The 22,500-nt window shown below is 43.1% G+C and overlaps 4 non-coding genes across 4 annotated transcripts; all 4 read right to left on the minus strand.

Moving 5' to 3' along the window:
• Positions 1-14,629: 14,629 nt before the first annotated feature.
• Positions 14,630-14,701, minus strand: TRNAH-GUG (transfer RNA histidin (anticodon GUG)). The gene has a single exon. It is a non-coding gene; the product is annotated as a tRNA-His (tRNA).
• A 1,289-nt stretch (positions 14,702-15,990) lies between these two features.
• TRNAS-AGA (transfer RNA serine (anticodon AGA)) lies at positions 15,991-16,072 on the minus strand. The gene has a single exon. It is a non-coding gene; the product is annotated as a tRNA-Ser (tRNA).
• A 2,859-nt stretch (positions 16,073-18,931) lies between these two features.
• TRNAS-AGA (transfer RNA serine (anticodon AGA)) lies at positions 18,932-19,013 on the minus strand. The gene has a single exon. It is a non-coding gene; the product is annotated as a tRNA-Ser (tRNA).
• Positions 19,014-21,873: 2,860 nt separating this feature from the next.
• Positions 21,874-21,955, minus strand: TRNAS-AGA (transfer RNA serine (anticodon AGA)). Its single transcript has one exon. It is a non-coding gene; the product is annotated as a tRNA-Ser (tRNA).
• Between the last annotated feature and the right edge of the window lie 545 nt (positions 21,956-22,500).

Raw genomic sequence — 22,500 nt, forward strand, 5'->3', positions numbered from 1 at the left:
ATGCAGAGAAACACACCTGGTGCAGATATTCTATTCTGTTTATTAGACCTGCATCTCCCCTGTACCTCCTCAAGCCATCTGTATGTGAAGCAAGAAAGAGTTAAGGAACGGTCCATCTACACTTTTATTGGGAGGATGCTGCCGTGAGCTCCTCCCAGCTAATCACACAAACAGCAGTAAAGCAAGATAACTACACAGTTAGGGGGGACTGCATGGTTAGGTTTTTGAGGAATTATTGAAACTGACCTCAGTGACCCATAATCAGAGCTGTGGCTAATGACTGCAGGCCTAATTATGATGAAGCAAGCACCATGGCTCGTAGGGGCCCCACAACACACTTTTCTTAGCTCATTGAATTAAAGTATAAACTTCTGCCATGTGTGAGTGGTAAAGGCTCGTTAATTTTGTTGCTTTTCAAATTCACGTCTGACAACAAGACGAAGGAACAATGGGGCATCAGACACTTTGGAAAGTAGCCACCAACCGCAGAGAAAGAGAGAAAGAGGGAAAAGACAGTATGAGGTGTGGAGAAAACAGCAGCAGGTACAAGGAGCTCAAATGAGATTAATGGCGCCTAAATAGAGCACATAAAGGAACAGTTACAAATCTAAGAAAAGGGAAAGAAAAGACTAGGAGAAAACACAGAAAGAGCTTGTAGATGAAATTCTCTTCCAGGAACAGCAGGTTAAGAGAAATTACACAGGGAGCAGTTAAGCTTGAAACACGGGGGAGAATAGAAAAGAAAATGCAGTTTTATGAAGTGTTTTTGCCTAATTCAGCTAGCACTTTTATTTTATTTCTCTATTTGCTTCTTTTATTGGTAAAGTAAGTTTCAAGTGCATGCACAGGTATGACCGAGAGAGCCAGGGTATAATAATTTGAAGCGTTTGCACCAGCGCTAATGAAGGACGAGAGTTATAGCAAAGATATGAAAGGGGGAGCGATAATAAATATGTGATATGGCAATAGTGACACCAAAATAAGCCACCTATTTATAAAACTGACATGGAAGAAATACTAAAGGTTAACTTCTGAAATTGTAGCCGATGTTAAAAAGATTCTCGTTGTCGGCAGGATTCGAACCTGCGCGGGGAGACCCCAATGGATTTCTAGTCCATCGCCTTAACCACACGGCCACAACAACTGACTGTAAGGTGTGTGCACATAATCTGTATGCAAGTTTTCAAGGTGTCCCACAGCAAATTCCTGATATTCTGCAATGCACTTTTTAAAAATAATGTTTTTTCAGCAGGCACATTCTCTCCTAAAAACAAAATTTGCATGCGTATATCTCTAGTTTGGAATACCATAGGCTTGCATGCATACTCTCATGGGTCACTCAAGTTTTTTGGACCCTATTGCACTCTGTTTTCGTGCTGCTTTTAGTATATGGCCCATATTACAGAAGTCTACCATCTTTGAGTATTTGAGGCTCCTTGGTAAGTGCTTTATATTTTTTCCTTGAAGAGCTATATAATAAAGGGGTCCGGGAAAGATTGCATTTATGGAAGATAAAAGAAGGCCCACTTGTCTCACCAAATGCTGTAGAGAAACCTGATGTTTTACTCATGTTATCCTTAGTTCGTTTTTTTTAGACCTTGCATTCTTAAGGTGGTCCCAACCCCACCTTATTGCTTTTCACCTCCGCATTTTGCTGTATCTTTTTGTTGGCCTTAGGACTCTGATCACTTTATTGCTACTAATCAGTGCTGAAGTGCACGTGCTTCTTCCCTAATCATGTGTATAATTGGAGTATACCTGACTGACAGATTTAATTTACTTGAAAGCCCCTTGTAAAGTGGTATTCCATATACCCAGGGACTGATTTTGCCGCCCAAAGAAATAGCATTTCAAACCTGTCTCAAGCCTGCTACTGCAGTGCCTGTGCTGCAGTGTACTGCCACTTCGACTTGGCATTTAAAACTACTTGCCAAGCCTTAAACTTCAATTTTATTACATATCAGTAACCCCTAAGGTAGGCCCTAGGTAGTCCTAGGAGCATCATGCTATGTAAGTAAAAGGTAAGACATGTACTGTGGTAGTTTGTATGTCCTAGTAGTATCAAACAGTCTATTACATTTTTCACTACTGTGAGGTCTGCCCCTCTCATAGGTTAGCATTGGGTATTCCCTTATACTTTTTGGGGGGTAATTCCATATCAGAGAGGAGAAGCTTTATTTATTAATTGATAAATCCTATCTACTGGTGAGGTTGGATTTAATCTTACTATTGTATAAATGCCATTTTTAGAGAGTGAGCATTTCTCTGCACTTACTGCTCTATTTGCATTGAAACCTGTCTTCAATTGACGTCTGGATTGGGCTGCGAGACAGATACATATGTGCATTACCTGTAGACAGCCACAACACAGGTCACTCAACTGCAACTGCATTCATCTGCATTCTGATTGGCCTGGGGGAGAGCTCCGCTCCCCTTACCGCAAATATGTTCAAGAACGATAATTTATGTCAGTAAGTACAGTATACCTACATCTTATAATCATGTGTGTTTAAATAATTTGTCATTAGATCGTTTAAATATTGAAAAGGATCTGTTTTTAATAGACATTTTACAAAAACAACTGGTACATTTGGGAATTCTGTAAAGGAAAAACGCAACTGCCGTGACATTGCCAACCACAATGCCGTGACTTGGATTCGAACCGAGGTTGCTGCGGCCACAACGCAGAGTACTAACCACTATACGATCACGGCGAGCTACTTGGGCTCAATAACGTACAGTGACATGAAGAAATTATAATTCGGAACACTCAGGGCTACTCCTGTGATAGGCTGAATGTGTTCATTGGTTCCTCATTCCTTATACAAAGGCTTTATCTCCTCAGTGGTTGATAGGCTGAAACCATTTCCTGGCCGCCTGCTTGTGAACTGGCAGGAGTCAAAGATCACACATACACTGGTGGGCCTGTGATGGGACACCAATGCAGAGAAACACACCTGGCGCAGATATTTTATTCTGTTTATTAGACCTGCATCTCCCCTGTACCTCCTCAAGCCATCTGTATGTGAAGCAAGAAAGAGTTAAGGAACGGTCCATCTACACTTTTATTGGGAGGATGCTGCCGTGAGCTCCTCCCAGCTAATCACACAAACAGCAGTAAAGCAAGATAACTACACAGTTAGGGGGGACTGCATGGTTAGGTTTTTGAGGAATTATTGAAACTGACCTCAGTGACCCATAATCAGAGCTGTGGCTAATGACTGCATGCCTAATTATGATGAAGCAAGCACCATGGCTCGTAGGGGCCCCACAACACACTTTTCTTAGCTCATTGAATTAAAGTATAAACTTCTGCCATGTGTGAGTGGTAAAGGCTCGTTAATTTTGTTGCTTTTCAAATTCACGTCTGACAACAAGACGAAGGAACATTGGGGCATCAGACGCTTTGGAAAGTAGCCACCAACTGCAGAGAAAGAGAGAAAGAGGGAAAAGACAGTATGAGGTGTGGAGAAAACAGCAGCAGGTACAAGGAGCTCAAATGAGATTAATGGCGCCTAAATAGAGCACGTAAAGGAACAGTTACAAATCTTTTTTTTTTTTTTAAACATATTTATTAATTTTTCAGAATTTTCCGACATATTCCAACATATGTATTACAGCACATACCAATTTCTCAGGTGGTTATATAGTTCATATACATTTCGCTGTTTTATACAAATTTTCATATCATAAGCAGATATCACAAATCAAAAAAAATCATCCTCTAATACAAATCAAATCAAGCTTCTGTTTCACTATTCTGGATTTATCCTGCTAGTCTTCCATGTCGTGATTGGTTGCCATATTTTTTTGCCTAAGGCCTTGGCCCTTTTACCTTTCCTGTCGTATATTGCCTTTTCTAAGTTATATATAGTAAGGAGGCTAGCAATCCAGTCTGCAAATATCGGAGGAGCCTTATTCAGCCAATTCCTTGCTATACAAATGCGGAATACTGCTATTGAAACAAAAATAAACTCTACTGGCATGGCTTCCATCATATCGACCACCCCTAAAATGATTAATTCATCTAGTAGCTTAATCTTGATCCTGAGCGTTTTATCAAAGAATTCTTCAATCGCCATTTTTAAAGTAAATAATTGTGGGCACTGCGAAAACATATGTACAATGTCTGCTCCGCTCGCATTACATCGTGGGCAAGTTATTCCTGTTGTTCCGCCCCACTGGGCAATTCTAGCCGGTGTATGGTAGAGTGAAAATACTGTTTTGTAGTGTTGCGATTGGAGGGTTGCTGAGCAAAGCACCGTTCTACCCAGATCTAGTGACTCCTGAAAGATTTCTAAGCCTGACCCCAGTTTTTCCCTCCATTTTTGTGCAAATTTTGCCCTTTCATCTGACTTAGTTCCTTTCAGTTCTGCATAGAGGTATCTTATTGTACATTTGGTGGTTATTTTTATATAATCCATAATTTTGCACTGCCGCATTCCCAGCGGACCACCTTGTTTCTGTATTAGAAAACTCCTCACTTGTAGGTATTTGTAGAAACTGTTGTGCTCTAGCCCAAATTTCGCTTTGAGTACTCCAAACTGTGTGATGTTACCCTGCTCATCCAGTAAATCCCCTATCTGCATTATGCCTTTATTATACCAACCAAGCATAGTGACATCTTTAAAGATCTCCCTCGGAAGTGAGTTATTTGTGTACAATCTTGTATAGATATTAAATCTGCCTAGCCCCAATTTTTTAGCCACTCCTTTCCACACCCTATACACTGCATTCAACGTCTTAAATCTCGTATGTTTAAAATACGTGAAATCAGTAGTGTTGAACAACCCATTCTCAGCTTCCTCCCCCAGCAGTACAGCATACACATTAGGTAAACCCACCTCTCTATCCGTTAGTTGGTCCCGACCTCCTCCTCCTCCTATTAACACCCTACTGTACTGTAATACTGCAGCCCAATAATAGAGCCTGAAGTCTGGAGCTCCCCAGCCCCCTTTTTCCCTATCTACCGTCAAGTGTCTATATGCTCTTCTTGTTTTCCCTTTCACCCAAATGAATTTATTCAAAATAGTTTCTAATTTGCTAAACCAAACATTTTCAAAATATAGAGGTATAGATCTAAGTAGAAACAGCACTTTCGGGAATGTTATCATTTTAATGACATTTATTCGCCCCATTAAAGTCAAATGCAAATTATTCATTCTTTCTGTGTTTGTTTTAATTTTCTCCAACAGTGGTCTCATATTGATTTCAACTAAATTATCTAACTCGGACGTAATCTTCACCCCTAGATACGTGACTTCCGGTGCTATTCTTATATCCTGATAGTTTACCCAACTATTTTTAATTATTTGTGTTTTTCCTTTATTTAGTGAATACCCTGAAAATGTACCAAAAAGTGAAGCCTCCTGTTCAATTTCAATAATGGCTAACCCTGGATCCGGTGTGACCACTGCCACGTCATCTGCATATGCAAGTGTCTTATATGCATAGCCATGTAGACCAATCGGGAGAATATTCAGGTTTCCTTCTAACCTCCGTAAAAAGGGGTCTAGATATAGGGCGAATAACAGTGGTGAAGCCGGGCAACCCTGTCTTGTGCCACGCTTTATATGTATATCCTCTGTATACCCCCTATTGATCCTCACTTTAGCTGATGGAGCTGCATATAACACCTTTATAGCCTGTATATAACCTGTGCCAATCCCGAACCACTCCAAGGCTTTCCACAGATAGCACCAGGAGACCCTGTCGAAGGCTTTCTCTGCATCTAAAAAGACGGCAGAGGCAGGGTCTCCTGCAGCTCCCGCGGCATCCAATATGGTGATCATTCTCCTTGTATGTTCTGTAGTCCCTTTACCTGGTATGAAACCATGCTGTGTTGTATATACCAACCCCTCGATTACTCTACTGAGTCTTTGTGATAAAGCCTTGGAGTATATTTTTGCATCTGCGTTCATAAGCGTGATCGGCCTATAAGAGCCAGGATCCAAATGTGATTTATTCTTCTTCAAAATAACTACTATACTTGCCCCAGCCCATGACTGTGGTATATTCTCCCCTTTCTGTGCGTACCTTAAAGTTTCCAACATGTATATCCCTAGTGCATCCCAAAATGTCCTATAAAATTCTGCTGGTATCTGGTCGGGTCCTGCGGCCTTCCCCGAAGGGAGTTTTGAAACTGCGTTATGTAATTCGCTCAACATTAGTGGAGCCTCTAGAGTCTCTTTATCTTCCAAGGACAATTCCTTGTGTGGGATACCAGCCAAATAGTCCTCTATCTCATTTCCGTTGCTACTCACGTCTTGATCATACAAATCAGAGTAAAACTCTCTAAACACCTCCCTCACCTCTTCCACCTTGGTTACAACCTTCCCGCATTTACTCTTAATTTCTTTAATTTCCCCGGCTGCCAGGTCTTGCCTGGTACGCACTGCGAGCATATGTCCAACTCTCTCGTTGAACTCGTAGCATTTTTCTTTTTTTGCCAAATAATTAGCCGCGGCTTTATTAGCTAATCTTTCCCCAGTTTCTGCCTTCTTCAGTTCTATTTCTAGTAAGACCTGCTCAAGAGGTTCTTGATTTATAACGTGCTGAATAAGCTGTTGTTCTAGATTCCTTAAATCTTGTAACCTACTGTCTAGCTCCATTTTCTCCTTTTTACTCCGATACAGGGTATAAGCCAGCGTCTCCCCCCTTATCCCTGCTTTGAATGCATCCCAGACCATGCCTGCGGTTGCCGTACCTCTGTTTACCTCCCAGAACTGCGTAATCCATACCTTCAATCTGCTAACATATTCATCTTCTCTGAGCAGCCCTCTTTCAAATGTCCAGCAGTACTCTTTGTGGCCAGTATTATAGTTCCGGGGGATAGTCAACACCAATGGATTGTGATCTGAGGAGACTCGAGGTAATATTTCTATTTTCAGTTCTGATACTAATGGACTGGTGGCTAAGAAGTAGTCTAACCTCGCTATACATTTATGAGGGGCCGAATAAAAAGTACTCCCTGTCCCTATAGGATTGAATGCCGCCCAAACATCTACCAACGCATTATTATTCATTAGATTGGCAATGGCTTTTCTTACTCTCTTCTTTCGCTCACCCTTCATCCCCCCTCCCCTCATACCCAACCCTGATAACCCATTGACATTGAAATCTCCACACACAATTATAGGTTCAGTCCATAGCGGCAATTCGGTATCTAGATAATCAAATATATCAGGTTCATCTTCATTGGAACCATATACAGAAACAATTGTGTAGCGGCTACCGGCTATTTCTCCTTCTATCATCACCCATCTACCATCCACGTCTTCCTTCTTTCTTACTACTTTCATCAAGCCTTTCTTCGCCAATATGGCCACTCCTTTTGTTTTAGTATCTTGGTGCGTGTGTGCTAAAACATCGAACCCTAGCTGGTCCATAAGGTACCTATCCTTCCCCCTCACATGTGTTTCCTGCAGACATACGATGTCCAATTTTAACATTCTGCACATAGCTGCTACTTTCTGTCTTTTGCCCCCATCATTTAGCCCGCATATATTCATTGTAGTGATTCTTACTGCCATCTGCTTTTATAAAAAAGACCAAAAAACAAATCCTCTAAATATTTTCCTACCACCTTTGTGTTACTACATACCATTTTATTTTGTGCTGTAAAAAACCTTCTCTCTTTACCACCCTCTTCCCGCTCCCCCTCCCCCCTCCCCTTGCTAGCCCCCCCCCCCCTGTCACAGGCAAATAGGTCAATCTTGACCTATGTGTGGCTGCGTGCTGCTGTAGTGTCGCTTTCCTTCTCCCACCCTAGCTAACCATACACCAATATACAATATGGCTAATATTTTCCTAATTTAACCTATGCTGGTTCTGATTCCTTACTCTTCCTGCTTTTCTGAAGCTCTGTAATCTCTGCTAAGTATTCTCCTGCCTTTACTTCCGAGAAAAACATTCTGATGCGGCCCCTTGTGACCACTTTTAATTTAGATGGATACATCAAGTATGCTTCTGAGCCCTGTCGTTGAAAAGGAGTGATAAGCTGTCTCAGCTTCCACCTCCTTTCCACAGTGGTGTGGCAGAAGTCGGGCCTCGTAAAAAAAGTAATCCCTTCAACTGATTTTTTCTTCTCTGGTCTTGCAGTCTCAAAGATTTCCTGCCTAGCTAGAAAGTTTCCAAAAAAGACCAGCATTGCCCTAGGCAATCCATTCTGATTACTGTTGTTTTGTTTACCGCCTCTGCCCCCCTTCTGCACTAACGGAAATCTATGTGCTCTCTGCACTTCAACTTCCCACTGCCACTGCGCCTCTGGGTATGCCTCTTTTAACAGTTTAACCATAAACCCCCTTGGGTCCTTCCCTTCCAGTCCTTCCTCTATGCCTAGAAAGCGTAGGTTGTTCCTTCTTTGCCGATTCTCGAAATCTTCCAGCTTCCACTGCAAGTCTTCGATCACCTTCCCTTGTTCTGTTCTTGCATTCTGCCAGTCTGTGACCTCATCCTCCAGCTTCCCAGTTCTTTCTTCTACTTGTTCCACTCTAGTTTCAACTTCCTGGTATTTTCTGTTCATTTTCCTGATGCTCGCTTGTATTTTCTTTGTATCCTGCCTTGCTCGTCTGCTCTCTAAGCGAGCCTCTAAATGCATTTGCTTCAGCATAGAGAACATCCCATCTAAAGTTGCTTGAGGAGGATTATCATTCAACTCATTAGGGGTATTTACAGGATAGCTCTCGGGTGCCACTCCCAGATCTTGATCCTGGTAAATTTTTGAAGCACTACCATAGTCCCATAATAGCTTCCTGTTTATACTTGTTGCTGCTCTGTCCATTTCCCTGTCACGTCTTATCATTGTTCTTCTTCTTCTTTTTTGTGTTTCCCTGTTTCTGTGCTCACTAGAGAGGGATCTTTCCGACTCTGTCCCAGATGATAGGTCTGTGTTAGAATCCTCTTCCTCTGATCCCAGCAATGAAGAGTCTGACCCCTCAGTCACAGAGTAAAACTTTTCCCTCTCCGGGGAGCATACTCTCCTTCCTTTCAACCCCATTGTTGTGTGGCTTTGAATACTTTTCATACTGCCCCAAGTAGATTGTACCATTATACTGCTATCCACGGGTGTTGGCGCTAAATTAACTTCATTTAAGGCTTCAAGCATTTGGGCAGTGTTAGTGTTAATTGTTTCCAATTTTTCTTTTGCTTGTGTATTACTGGACTTACTTGCGTTATCCGTCGTCTTCAGTCCTGTTTCACCGCCTGCATTAATCTCACTGTTCGTGCTGGCGTCCTCAACAGCAGCCTCGACCATCTCCGCTGTGCTCTCCAGCCCCTCTGCGTCTCCCGCTAGAGGCGTGAGCGTTTCAGGCTCTGGTTGCTTAGCAACCGCCGTGCTTGCGTCCTCGCGGTCAACGAGGAGATTTTCCGCGTTTTGCTTCGTGTTTGGGACCGAGTCTGGATCCGGGCCGCCTCCAGCGACCGGGGTTAGCTGTTGATTCCTTCCAGCGAAAGTCTCTGCCACAGTGGGTTGCCGCCGATCCTTGCCAGCGGCAGGTATAGTAATCGCTTGCTTCGCTGTTCCGCTTTCAGAGTGTGAGCGCCTTTGTTGTGTCTGCGCTTTACCTCCAGGAGTCTCCGATTGTGCTGCTTGCGAGGCTGTTTTACTCTCCGCTTTAGAGTCAGCCTTTTCTTTGTCTTTGTCCTTAGCAGGTCTCTCGTTCTTCTTGAGCTGTGCTTTCTGGGAGAGGCCGCTTGTGACTGTAGTTGTTGTGCGTTTACTCAGCGTGACCTTTGGTATGGCACCCGAGCGCTGCGACATCCTTAAGGCTATACAGATGCTATCCACAATCACCTTTTTAACTTGCTTTTTAAAGCGCTCACGGCAATAGCACCCCCATGTTGTAAGCGCCTTTTGCAATATCTTAATGCTAGCTCCGCTTTCCGTCCAGAGTATATTCTGCAAAATCAGCATGCTTTAGTCCATCTCCAGCCATTTACTCCTTGGATCCAGGAGAAGGGATAAGTGCGACTGCACTCTACAGCAGCCTGGCGGCCATCTTGCCACTACTTCTAATGCTGAGCCAGGAGTGGCCTTCTTTTCTTAGCTCATTGAATTAAAGTATAAACTTCTGCCATGTGTGAGTGGTAAAGGCTTGTTAATTTTGTTGCTTTTCAAATTCACGTCTGACAACAAGACGAAGGAACATTGGGGCATCAGACGCTTTGGAAAGTAGCCACCAACCGCAGAGAAAGAGAGAAAGAGGGAAAAGACAGTATGAGGTGTGGAGAAAACAGCAGCAGGTACAAGGAGCTCAAATGAGATTAATGGCGCCTAAATAGAGCACGTAAAGGAACAGTTACAAATCTAAGAAAAGGGAAAGAAAAGACTAGGAAAAAACACAGAAAGAGCTTGTAGATGAAATTCTCTTCCAGGAACAGCAGGTTAAGAGAAATTACACAGGGAGCAGTTAAGCTTGTAACACGGGGGAGAATAGAAAAGAAAATGCAGTTTTATGAAGTGTGTTTGCCTAATCCATCTAGCACTTTTATTTTATTTCTCTATTTGCTTCTTTTATTGGTAAAGTAAGTTTCAAGTGCATGCACAGGTATGACCGAGAGAGCCAGGGTATAATAATTTGAAGCGTTTGCACCAGCGCTAATGAAGCACGAGAGTTATAGCAAAGATATGAAAGGGGGAGCGATAATAAATATGTGATATGGCAATAGTGACACCAAAATAAGCCACCTATTTATAAAACTGACATGGAAGAAATACTAAAGGTTAACTTCTGAAATTGTTGCCGATGTTAAAAAGATTCTCGTTGTCGGCAGGATTCGAACCTGCGCGTGGAGACCCCAATGGATTTCTAGTCCATCGCCTAAACCACACGGCCACAACAACTGACTGTAAGGTGTGTGCACATAATCTGTATGCAAGTTTTCAAGGTGTCCCACAGCAAATTCCTGATATTCTGCAATGCACTTTTTAAAAATAATGTTTTTTTCAGCAGGCACATTCTCTCCTAAAAACAAAAATTGCATGCGTATATCTCTAGTTTGGAATACCATAGGCTTGCATGCATACTCTAATGGGTCACTCAAGTTTTTTGGACCCTATTGCACTCTGTTTTCGTGCTGCTTTTAGTATATGGCCCATATTACAGAAGTCTACCATCTTTGAGTATTTGAGGCTCCTTTGTAAGTGCTTTATATTTTTTCCTTGAAGAGCTATATAATAAAGGGGTCCGGGAAGGATTGCATTTATGGAAGATAAAAGAAGGCCCACTTGTCTCACCAAATGCTGTAGAGAAACCTGATGTTTTACTCATGTTATCCTTAGTTCGTTTTTGTTAGACCTTGCATTCTTTTTTTTTTTTTTTTTAATTTTTGAAAACCTTTATTGTGCATTAAGAACAGAACAAGTACGGGCCTACAACCATCAGGCCGGCCACGAATACTGTTGAAGCACCAGAGCACGCAATACGGCGACACAGTATCACATTATACATAGGCAGGCATTTAAAGGTTACACTGTAGACCATCGTGATACCATGTCCCAGGAGCAATGAAGGTTAATTTTCAATGTTTTTGTTGCAACTATTAAGTTCGACATTCCCAATTTGCATTTTAAAACATAAACTATATACTAAAAAGGCGGAGTCCGTGCAGGTACAGCGTGACAGTAGCGACAAATTCACCACCTAGGCAACAAACTAAAAGTCAAGTCCCCCCAGGCGGAATGGCGGCTCAAAGTATTTGCAACAGGGTATCAGATCCAACATAGTAGACAATGTCCACCGCTACCCGCCCACTAGCATTCCCAAACACGGACCCAAGATAGAATAAAGAAGACGAAAAGAAACGAAGAGAAACAAGGCACCATAGAAACTGAAACAAACTAAAAACCCAACCCCCAACCCCCCACCCTACACGCATGCAGAGGCTACGGCCTATCCCCCCCCCCCCAGCAGTGTGTCTGTCGCCCAATAAACCCGAAATATAGGACAAGAAAAGAGAGAAGAGAAAGAAAAAGAAATACAGTAATACCTGAAATAAAGGGAGGAAGAAAAGAGTATCCTAATCCAAACCTCCCATAGAACATCTAAGACCGGAGGAGGGCCAATACCACTTAATCTCTGACCCCCCAACCCGCACCGAACCTCCACCCCAACAGCTAGGATCAATCAAAGAAACAACCAGCTTGTGAACCCTCGGCCACCCATTCCCGGAACCCCGAACCATAGAGAAACACAAGTAACCAACTCCACAGTTTATGTCCTGCAACCCCGACAGTACACTCTGCCGCAAATCAGGATAGTAAGAGCATCTTCAGCCCTGGCCCTGCGATCTGGGGCACCGACGTGGTCCGGTTGTACAGTGGCCATATTGAACTGGAGAGATAGACGGAGCGATCCCGGCAGGGTATAACGCCGCCCATCAGAGCATGTCCACACCAAAGTCCTGCGAGCAACGATGATAGGAAGGGGGACCCCACGTTGGTTCAGAGCACTCAAATCAGTCTGCCAAAACAAAGTCATCCGCCTCAGGAGAAATTTGCAATCGACACCAGCCGAACACAAAGGAAGAACCAAACATGGCGTCCGAGGACGGCTCACCAGCCACACCTCAGGACCCTCGTCCACAGGTAGCCGCTCCTTCATGTCAATCCGCGCCGGAACATCACCAGTCTCACTCACTCCCAGGTTATCTGGACACAACTGGGTAGGCTCCCCACTGTGATCGGGGTCAGGATGTGGAGAAGTGTCCTGCAGACGGGCGCCATCAAAGACCACCGGAGTAGCATAGGAAGCATTAACATCAAGGCGATCAATTAAGTCCCGGGCATTGTCCAGCATTTCAGATCGGAAAGAGCTCAATGCCCGCATGATGTCTCCTACACTAAATGGTAACGCAGAGGTGTACCGGGCAGCAGGTCTCTGCACACAGGGCTCGTAACAGGGTCGCAGCTCTCGAGGCCGGTCACCACCGTCTCTCCCATCTAGGTAGACGTCCAGTCCGGGTACAGGATGTGTGTTTTCAGGGAGCACAGAAGCAGCACACGCCACTCCGGTGCCACGCACGGCGCCAATACAGCAGGAACAGCAGGGCATCTCTCCGGCAGCAGCCCGGAGGAATCACAGGAGCAAGGGGCACAGTCAGCAGTATGGCTTCCACCCCTTCGCCGTCGGAGAGTAGCGAGCCAGCAGCGCCAAGCATGAACCAAGGCGCAGATACACTGTTGCACTGCCGACCCCAACAGTATCAAGGCGCAAGATCAATCGAGGCTAAGCTGAGCCCCGCAGCGGTAAACACAGCGCCGCAACTTTTCCCCGCCGGTCAGATCGTCTCCGTGGCAAGATCCGTAAAAAGTGCAAACATGGCCGGCCATGTCGAGAACAAAGGAAACTTCCCTCTGCCGCCAGCGCCGAGGGGGAGACAAGGGCGTCCCGGTACTTCTGCTTCACGGAACGAGCAGGGAAGCACACCGCTGGATGCCAAATCGTCTCCCGGTCCCGAGAATGCAGTTTGAAGACAGGATGGACAGCAGGAGAAATCACGGGCCGGGAGAAAAGCGGAGGGATCGGCGGAGCAGAGGGATCAGGCGGCCATCTCGGATTTAGGCTAGGCTCCTCCCCAGACCTTGCATTCTTAAGGTGGTCCCAACCCCACCTTATTGCTTTTCACCTCCGCATTGTGCTGTATCTTTTTGTTGGCCTTAGGACTCTGATCACTTTGTCGCTACTAATCAGTGCTGAAGTGCACGTGCTTCTTCCCTAATCATGTGTATAATTGGAGTATACCTGACTGACAGATTTAATTTACTTGAAAGCCCCTTGTAAAGTGGTATACCATATACCCAGGGACTGATTGTGCCGCCCAAAGAAATAGCATTTCAACCCTGTCTCAAGCCTGCTACTGCAGTGCCTGTGCTGCAGTGTACTGCCACTTCGACTTGGCATTTAAAACTACTTGCCAAGCCTTAAACTTCAATTTTATTACATATCAGTAACCCCTAAGGTAGGCCCTAGGTAGTCCTAGGGGCATCATGCTATGTAAGTAAAAGGTAAGACATGTACTGTGGTAGTTTGTATGTCCTAGTAGTATCAAACAGTCTGTTACATTTTTCACTACTGTGAGGTCTGCCCCTCTCATAGGTTAGCATTGGGTATTCCCTTGTACTTTTTGGGGAGTAATTCCATATCAGAGATGAGAAGCTTTATTTATTTATTGATAAATCCTATCTACTGGTGAGGTTGGATTTAATCTTACTATTGTATAAATGCCATTTTTAGAGAGTGAGCATTTCTCTGCACTTACTGCTCTATTTGCATGAAAACCTGTCTTCAATTGACGTCTGGATTGGGCTGCGAGACAGCTACATATGTGCATTCCCTGTAGACAGCCACAAGACAGGTCACTCAACTGCAACTGCATTCATCTGCATTCTGATTGGCCTGGGGGAGAGGTCCGCTCCCCTTACCGCAAATATGTTCAAGAACGATAATTTATGTCAGTAAGTACAGTATACCTACATCTTATAATCATGTGTGTTTAAATAATTTGTCGTTAGATCGTTTAAATATTGAAAAGGATCTGTTTTTAATAGACATTTTACAAAAACAACTGGTACATTTGGGAATTCTGTAAAGGAAAAACCCAACTGCCGTGACATTGCCAACCACAATGCCGTGACTCGGATTCGAACCAAGGTTGCTGCGGCCACAACGCAGAGTACTAACCACTATACGATCACGGCGAGCTACTTGGGCTCAATAACGTACAGTGACATGAAGAAATTATAATTCGGAACACTCAGGGCTACTCCTGTGATAGGCTGAATGTGTTCATTGCTTCCTCATTCCTTATACAAAGGCTTTATCTCCTCAGTGGTTGATAGGCTAAAACCGTTTCCTGGCCGCCTGCTTGTGAACTGGCAGGAGTCAAAGATCACACATACACTGGTGGGCCTGTGATGGGACACCAATGCAGAGAAACACACCTGGTGCAGATATTCTATTCTGTTTATTAGACCTGCAACTCCCCTGTACCTCCTCAAGCCATCTGTATGTGAAGCAAGAAAGAGTTAAAGAGCGGTCCATCTACACTTTTATTGGGAGGATGCTGCCGTGAGCTCCTCCCAGCTAATCACACACACAGCAGTAAAGCAAGATAACTACACAGTTAGGGGGGACTGCATGGTTAGGTTTTTGAGGAATTATTGAAACTGACCTCAGTGACCCATAATCAGAGCTGTGGCTAATGACTGCATGCCTAATTATGATGAAGCAAGCACCATGGCTCGTAGGGGCCCCACAACACACTTTTCTTAGCTCATTGAATTAAAGTATAAACTTCTGCCATGTGTGAGTGGTAAAGGCTTGTTGATTTTGTTGCTTTTCAAATTCACGTCTGACAACAAGACGAAGGAACATTGGGGCATCAGACGCTTTGGAAAGTAGCCACCAACCGCAGAGAAAGAGAGAAAGAGGGAAAAGACAGTATGAGGTGTGGAGAAAACAGCAGCAGGTACAAGGAGCTCAAATGAGATTAATGGCGCCTAAATAGAGCACGTAAAGGAACAGTTACAAATCTAAGAAAAGGGAAAGAAAAGACTAGGAAAAAACACAGAAAGAGCTTGTAGATGAAATTCTCTTCCAGGAACAGCAGGTTAAGAGAAATTACACAGGGAGCAGTTAAGCTTGTAACACGGGGGAGAATAGAAAAGAAAATGCAGTTTTATGAAGTGTGTTTGCCTAATCCAGCTAGCACTTTTATTTTATTTCTCTATTTGCTTCTTTTAATGGTAAAGTAAGTTTCAAGTGCATGCACAGGTATGACCCAGAGAGCCAGGGTATAATAATTTGAAGCGTTTGCACCAGCGCTAATGAAGGACGAGAGTTATAGCAAAGATATGAAAGGGGGAGCGATAATAAATATGTGATATGGCAATAGTGACACCAAAATAAGCCACCTATTTATAAAACTGACATGGAAGAAATACTAAAGGTTAACTTCTGAAATTGTAGCCGATGTTAAAAAGATTCTCGTTGTCGGCAGGATTCGAACCTGTGCGGGGAGACCCCAATGGATTTCTAGTCCATCGCCTTAACCACTCGGCCACAACAACTGACTGTAAGGTGTGTGCACATAATCTGTATGCAAGTTTTCAAGGTGTCCCACAGCAAATTCCTGATATTCTGCAATGCACTTTTTAAAAATAAGGTTTTTTTCAGCAGGCACATTCTCTCTTAAAAACAAAAATTGCATGCGTATATCTCTAGTTTGGAATACCATAGGCTTGCATGCATACTCTCATGGGTCACTCAAGTTTTTTGGACCCTATTGCACTCTGTTTTCGTGCTGCTTTTAGTATATGTCCCATATTACAGAAGTCTACCATCTTTGAGTATTTGAGGCTCCTTTGTAAGTGCTTTATATTTTTTCCTTGAAGAGCTATATAATAAAGGGGTCCGGGAAGGATTACATTTATGGAAGATAAAAGAAGGCCCACTTGTCTCACCAAATGCTGTAGAGAAACCTGATGTTTTACTCATGTTATCCTTAGTTCGTTTTTGTTAGACCTTGCATTCTTAAGGTGGTCCCAACCCCACCTTATTGCTTTTCACCTCCGCATTTTGCTGTATCTTTTTTTTGGCCTTAGGACTCTGATCACTTTATCGCTACTAATCAGTGCTGAAGTGCACGTGCTTCTTCCCTAATCATGTGTATAATTGGAGTATACCTGACTGACAGATTTAATTTACTTGAAAGCCCCTTGTAAAGTGGTATACCATATACCCAGGGACTGATTGTGCCTCCCAAAGAAATAGCATTTCAAACCTGTCTCAAGCCTGCTACTGCAGTGCCTGTGCTGCAGTGTACTGCCACTTCGACTTGGCATTTGAAACTACTTGCCAAGCCTTAAACTCCAATTTTATTACATATCAGTAACCCCTAAGGTAGGCCCTAGGTAGTCCTAGGGGCATCATGCTATGTAACTAAAAGGTAAGACATGTACTGTGGTAGTTTGTATGTCCTAGTAGTATCAAACAGTCTATTACATTTTTCACTACTGTGAGGTCTGCCCCTCTCATAGGTTAGCATTGGGTATTCCCTTATACTTTTTGGGGGGTAATTCCATATCAGAGAGGAGAAGCTTTATTTATTTATTGATAAATCCTATCTACTGGTGAGGTTGGATTTCATCTTACTATTGTATAAATGCCATTTTTAGAGAGTGAGCATTTCTCTGCACTTACTGCTCTATTTGCATTGAAACCTGTCTTCGATTGACGTCTGGATTGGGCTGCGAGACAGCTACATATGTGCATTCCCTGAAGACAGCCACAACACAGGTCACTCAACTGCAACTGCATTTATCTGCATTCTGATTGGCCTGGGGGAGAGCTCCGCTCCCCTTACCGCAAATATGTTCAAGAACGATAATTTATGTCAGTAAGTACAGTATACCTACATCTATAATCATGTGTGTTTAAATAATTTGTTGTTAGATCGTTTAAATATTGAAAAGGATCTGTTTTTAATAGACATTTTACAAAAACAACTGGTACATTTGGGAATTCTGTAAAGGAAAAACCCAACTGCCGTGACATTGCCAACCACAATGCCGTGACTCGGATTCGAACCGAGGTTGCTGCGGCCACAACGCAGAGTACTAACCACTTTACGATCACGGCGAGCTACTTGGGCTCAATAACGTACAGTGACATGAAGAAATTATAATTCGGAACACTCAGGGCTACTCCTGTGATAGGCTGAATGTGTTCATTGCTTCCTCATTCCTTATACAAAGGCTTTATCTCCTCAGTGGTTGATAGGCTGAAACCGTTTCCTGGCCGCCTGCTTGTGAACTGGCAGGAGTCAAAGATCACACATACACTGGTGGGCCTGTGATGGGACACCAATGCAGAGAAACACACCTGGCGCAGATATTCTATTCTGTTTATTAGACCTGCATCTCCCCTGTACCTCCTCAAGCCATCTGTATGTGAAGCAAGAAAGAGTTAAGGAACGGTCCATCTACACTTTTATTGGGAGGATGCTGCCGTGAGCTCCTCCCAGCTAATCACACAAACAGCAGTAAAGCAAGATAACTACACAGTTAGGGGGGACTGCATGGTTAGGTTTTTGAGGAATTATTGAAACTGACCTCAGTGACCCATAATCAGAGCTGTGGCTAATGACTGCATGCCTAATTATGATGAAGCAAGCACCATGGCTCGTAGGTGCCCCACAACACACTTTTCTTAGCTCATTGAATTAAAGTATAAACTTCTGCCATGTGTGAGTGGTAAAGGCTTGTTAATTTTGTTGCTTTTCAAATTCACGTCTGACAACAAGACGAAGGAACATTGGGGCATCAGACGCTTTGGAAAGTAGCCACCAACCGCAGAGAAAGAGAGAAAGAGGGAAAAGACAGTATGAGGTGTGGAGAAAACAGCAGCAGGTACAAGGAGCTCAAATGAGATTAATGGCGCCTAAATAGAGCACGTAAAGGAACAGTTACAAATCTAAGAAAAGGGAAAGAAAAGACTAGGAAAAAACACAGAAAGAGCTTGTAGATGAAATTCTCTTCCAGGAACAGCAGGTTAAGAGAAATTACACAGGGAGCAGTTAAGCTTGTAACACGGGGGAGAATAGAAAAGAAAATGCAGTTTTATGAAGTGTGTTTGCCTAATCCAGCTAGCACTTTTATTTTATTTCTCTATTTGCTTCTTTTATTGGTAAAGTAAGTTTCAAGTGCATGCACAGGTATGACCAAGAGAGCCAGGGTATAATAATTTGAAGCGTTTGCACCAGCGCTAATGAAGGACGAGAGTTATAGCAAAGATATGAAAGGGGGAGCGATAATAAATATGTGATATGGCAATAGTGACACCAAAATAAGCCACCTATTTATAAAACTGACATGGAAGAAATACTAAAGGTTAACTTCTGAAATTGTAGCCGATGTTAAAAAGACTCTCGTTGTCGGCAGGATTCGAACCTGCGCGGGGAGACCCCAATGGATTTCTAGTCCATCGCCTTAACCACTCGGCCACAACAACTGACTGCAAGGTGTGTGCACATAATCTGTATGCAAGTTTTCAAGGTGTCCCACAGCAAATTCCTGATATTCTGCAATGCACTTTTTAAAAATAAGGTTTTTTTCAGCAGGCACATTCTCTCCTAAAAACAAAAATTGCATGCGTATATCTCTAGTTTGGAATACCATAGGCTTGCATGCATACTCTCATGGGTCACTCAAGTTTTTTGGACCCTATTGCACTCTGTTTTCGTGCTGCTTTTTGTATATGTCCCATATTAAAGAAGTCTACCATCTTTGAGTATTTGAGGCTCCTTTGTAAGTGCTTTATATTTTTTCCTTGAAGAGCTATATAATAAAGGGGTCCGGGAAGGATTGCATTTATGGAAGATAAAAGAAGGCCCACTTGTCTCACCAAATGCTGTGAAGAAACCTGATGTTTTACTCATGTTATCCTTAGTTCGTTTTTGTTAGACCTTGCATTCTTAAGGTGGTCCCAACCCCACCTTATTGCTTTTCACCTCCGCATTTTGCTGTATCTTTTTGTTGGCCTTAGGACTCTGATCACTTTATCGCTACTAATCAGTGCTGAAGTGCACGTGCTTCTTCCCTAATCATGTGTATAATTGGAGTATACCTGACTGACAGATTTAATTTACTTGAAAGCCCCTTGTAAAGTGGTATACCATATACCCAGGGACTGATTGTACCGCCCAAAGAAATAGCATTTCAAACCTGTCTCAAGCCTGCTACTGCAGTGCCTGTGCTGCAGTGTACTGCCACTTCGACTTGGCATTTAAAACTACTTGCCAAGCCTTAAACTCCAATTTTATTACATATCAGTAACCCCTAAGGTAGGCCCTAGGTAGTCCTAGGGGCATCATGCTATGCAAGTAAAAGGTAAGACATGTACTGTGGTAGTTTGTATGTCCTAGTAGTATCAAACAGTCTATTACATTTTTCATTACTGTGAGGTCTGCCCCTCTCATAGGTTAGCATTGGGTATTCCCTTATACTTTTTGGGGGGTAATTCCATATCAGAGAGGAGAAGCTTTATTTATTTATTGATAAATCCTATCTACTGGTGAGGTTGGATTTAATCTTACTATTGTGTAAATGCCATTTTTAGAGAGTGAGCATTTCTCTGCACTTACTGCTCTATTTGCATTGAAACCTGTCTTCGATTGACGTCTGGATTGGGCTGCGAGACAGCTACATATGTGCATTCCCTGTAGACAGCCACAACACAGGTCACTCAACTGCAACTGCATTCATCTGCATTCTGATTGGCCTGGAGGAGAGCTCCGCTCCCCTTACCGCAAATATGTTCAAGAACGATAATTTATGTCAGTAAGTACAGTATACCTACATCTTATAATCATGTGTGTTTAAATAATTTGTTGTTAGATCGTTTAAATATTGAAAAGGATCTGTTTTTAATAGACATTTTACAAAAACAACTGGTACATTTGGGAATTCTGTAAAGGAAAAACCCAACTGCCATGACATTGCCAACCACAATGCTGTGACTCGGATTCGAACCGAGGTTGCTGCGGCCACAACGCAGAGTACTAACCACTATACGATCACGGCGAGCTACTTGGGCTCAATAACGTACAGTGACATGAAGAAATTATAATTCGGAACACTCAGGGCTACTCCTGTGATAGGCTGAATGTGTTCATTGCTTCCTCATTCCTTATACAAAGGCTTTATCTCCTCAGTGGTTGATAGGCTGAAACAGTTTCCTGGCCGCCTGCTTGTGAACTGGCAGGAGTCAAAGATCACACATACACTGGTGGGCCTGTGATGGGACACCAATGCAGAGAAACACACCTGGCGCAGATATTCTATTCTGTTTATTAGACCTGCATCTCCCCTGTACCTCCTCAAGCCATCTGTATGTGAAGCAAGAAAGAGTTAAGGAACGGTCCATCTACACTTTTATTGGGAGGATGCTGCCGTGAGCTCCTCCCCGCTAATCACACAAACAGCAGTAAAGCAAGATAACTACACAGTTAGGGGGGACGGCATGGTTAGGTTTTTGAGGAATTATTGAAACTGACCTCAGTGACCCATAATCAGAGCTGTGGCTAATGACTGCATGCCTAATTATGATGAAGCAAGCACCATGGCTCGTAGGGGCCCCACAACACACTTTTCTTAGCTCATTGAATTAAAGTATAAACTTCTGCCATGTGTGAGTGGTAAAGGCTTGTTAATTTTGTTGCTTTTCAAATTCACGTCTGACAACAAGACGAAGGAACATTGGGGCATCAGACGCTTTGGAAAGTAGCCACCAACCGCAGAGAAAGAGAGAAAGAGGGAAAAGACAGTATGAGGTGTGGAGAAAACAGCAGCAGGTACAAGGAGCTCAAATGAGATTAATGGCGCCTAAATAGAGCACGTAAAGGAACAGTTACAAATCTAAGAAAAGGGAAAGAAAAGACTAGGAAAAAACACAGAAAGAGCTTGTAGATGAAATTCTCTTCCAGGAACAGCAGGTTAAGAGAAATTACACAGGGAGCAGTTAAGCTTGTAACACGGGGGAGAATAGAAAAGAAAATGCAGTTTTATGAAGTGTGTTTGCCTAATCCAGCTAGCACTTTTATTTTATTTCACTATTTGCTTCTTTTATTGGTAAAGTAAGTTTCAAGTGCATGCACAGGTATGACCGAGAGAGCCAGGGTATAATAATTTGAAGCGTTTGCACCAGCGCTAATGAAGGACGAGAGTTATAGCAAAGATATGAAAGGGGGAGCGATAATAAATATGTGATATGGCAATAGTGACACCAAAATAAGCCACCTATTTATAAAACTGACATGGAAGAAATACTAAAGGTTAACTTCTGAAATTGTAGCCGATGTTAAAAAGATTCTCGTTGTCGGCAGGATTCGAACCTGCGCAGGGAGACCCCAATGGATTTCTAGTCCATCGCCTTAACCACTCGGCCACAACAACTGACTGTAAGGCGTGTGCACATAATTTGTATGCAAGTTTTCAAGGTGTCCCACAGCAAATTCCTGATATTCTGCAATGCACTTTTTAAAAATAAGGTTTTTTTCAGCAGGCACATTCTCTCCTAAAAACAAAAATTGCATGCGTATATCTCTAGTTTGGAATACCATAGGCTTGCATGCATACTCTCATGGGTCACTCAAGTTTTTTTGGACCCTATTGCACTCTGTTTTCGTGCTGCTTTTAGTATATGTCCCATATTACAGAAGTCTACCATCTTTGAGTATTTGAGGCTCCTTTGTAAGTGCTTATATTTTTTCCTTGAAGAGCTATATAATAAAGGGGTCCGGGAAGGATTGCATTTATGGAAGATAAAAGAAGGCCCACTTGTCTCACAAAATGCTGTAGAGAAACCTGATGTTTTACTCATGTTATCCTTAGTTCGTTTTTGTTAGACCTTGCATTCTTAAGGTGGTCCCAACCCCACCTTATTGCTTTTCACCTCTGCATTTTGCTGTATCTTTTTGTTGGCCTTAGGACTCTGATCA

Source organism: Lissotriton vulgaris, chromosome 1_1 (genome assembly GCF_964263255.1).
Source record: "Lissotriton vulgaris chromosome 1_1, aLisVul1.2, whole genome shotgun sequence".
Lineage (NCBI taxonomy): Eukaryota > Metazoa > Chordata > Amphibia > Caudata > Salamandridae > Lissotriton > Lissotriton vulgaris.